The sequence below is a fragment of the Mustela erminea genome, chromosome 2, assembly GCF_009829155.1.
Source record: "Mustela erminea isolate mMusErm1 chromosome 2, mMusErm1.Pri, whole genome shotgun sequence".
Taxonomy (NCBI): Eukaryota; Metazoa; Chordata; class Mammalia; order Carnivora; family Mustelidae; genus Mustela; species Mustela erminea.
In genome coordinates this window covers 79,685,709-79,687,834 of record NC_045615.1, presented here as the reverse complement: position 1 = coordinate 79,687,834, position 2,126 = coordinate 79,685,709, and the positions used below count along the sequence as shown (strand labels likewise).

Here is a 2,126-nt window from a genome sequence, read left to right as displayed (position 1 = left end):
TGCAGAAATGAAAAAAGTAATACAAAGATAAATATTTTAAGGCATCATCTCATTTTATGTGTATGAGCACATGCACAGGTGCCTATGTGTCTGTCTGAATGCTTATCTCATTAATAACCTGAATTTACTGTAAAATTCTGAAGGGAAAAAGAAAAGATATTAAACAAAAAGGATATCACCCTAATACAGAAACTTTCCAGATCAATGTGCTAACTTAATTATCCTCTTAGCATGCTTCAAGCTGAAAGTCTGTCTTCCAAAACAAAGCATCAGAAATGTTCTGGCTATCATCACCTTTGATTTGCTGATTCTCTTCCTCTCACATACCCTTTCACATTATGAATCTCTGAGTCACTTCTCAATAACTGCATATTTTAAGGTAATATTTGCAAAAAAGTATAAATTATTTTTTGATATTTCTTTTAAAAATTATAATATGAAATCATTCTGCAGATGATTGACCTAGAGAGCCACGTAGAAAATAATTTAACAAAATCTTGAAATAACGTCTTCAGATTATCTGGTATTTATTTAGGACTGTAGTCTTCAAAGGGGTGGGGGGTACACAGATGATCTCCTGGAGTGCCAGAATTACAAGAAGGTACTAAAGGGTTCTAACATGTAATATACAGTTGATGCAGGTGCACTTACTCTGTCGGTGTGTCAGATAGTTACATGTCACAGTTGAGGGAAATTGGGAGATCCACAAAGACAGATAAAAGTCAGATAAAAGTCCTTCACTCTATTCTTTGTGTTCAGAGTATTGTAGCTTTTATTTTTATTTTTATTTTATTTTTTTAAATATGGAACGCTTCATGAATTTGCGTGTCATCCTTGCACAGGGGCCATGCTATCTTCTCTGTATTGTTCCAATTTTAGTATATGTGCTGCCAAAGTGAGCACCAGAGTATTGTAGTTTATGAGAGACCCTTGAAGTGGACTTTCAGATTCAATTATTTAAAATAGTGAAGTTCTATAATACTTTATATTAGAAAAAAATTGGCACTACCGGGTATTTACCCCAAAGTTACAGATGTAGTGAAAAGAAGGGCCATCTGTACCCCAATGTTTATAGGAGCAATGGCCACAGTCGCCAAACTGTGGAAAGAACCAAGATGCCCTTCAACGGATGAATGGATAAGGAAGATGTGGTCCATATACACCATGGAGTATTGTGTCTCCATCAGAAAGGATGAATACCCAACTTTTGTAGCAACATGGACAGGACTGGAAGAGATTATGCTGAGTGAAATAAGTCAAACAGAGAGAGTCAATTATCATATGGTTTCACTTATTTGTGGAGCATAACAAATATCATGGAGGACAAGGGGAGATGGAGAGGAGAAGGGAGTTGAGGGAAATTGGAAGGGGAGGTGAACCATGAGAGACTATGGACTCTGAAAAACAATCTGAGGGTTTTGAAGAGGCGGGGGGGTGGTGGGAGGTTGGGGGAACCAGGTGGTGGGTATTAGAGAGGGCACGGATTGCATGGAGCACTGGGTGTGTTGCAAAAACAATGAATACTGTGACGCTGAAAAGAAATTTTTTAAAAAAGTGGCAATAAAATTTTTTTCTCCTTGTTTAACCATATAGAGATTTACTGTTTATGTAAAGTCACTTGCCCCCTTCGACCTCCATTGCATAGCTTTGAGTTAATCACACTCCTCTGTGCCTATCATCTATCATAAGGAGCTATTCTGAGCTATTCTAATGCTTTTAATGTAGCATACTATTTTGGGGCAAGTACTTTTATAAAATATATATTACTATTTTGTATTCATGTATTTTCACTTATGTAAATATTAATATATATTTTAATTTTTTTCCTATCCATTTCACCCATCCCTGTGCTTTTAAGATTTATGCATGTTTGTTTCTAATTGTATATCCAGTCTGAGGCCTCTAAGAGCTGCTACAGCATTCTAGAAGGAGCACCCACCATATTCTACTTAACCCTTCTATCAGTAAAAGACATCTAAATTACTTCTGACAATTCTGGACAATTTTGTATAGATGACTATCTGTACACATTACCTTTATCTAGAATACAAAAAAGCATTATTGATGTGTCATAGAATAGGCATTTTCTGTATATAACTAACTATTGCTAAATTATTCTCCAGAAT

The 2,126-nt window shown here is 35.7% G+C and overlaps 1 non-coding gene across 1 annotated transcript; it reads right to left on the bottom strand.

Annotated features, from left to right (window-relative positions):
- Nucleotides 1-797: 797 nt before the first annotated feature.
- LOC116585381 lies at nucleotides 798-903 on the bottom strand. The gene has a single exon (XR_004283582.1). It is a non-coding gene; the product is annotated as a U6 spliceosomal RNA (small nuclear RNA).
- Nucleotides 904-2,126: the final 1,223 nt, after the last annotated feature.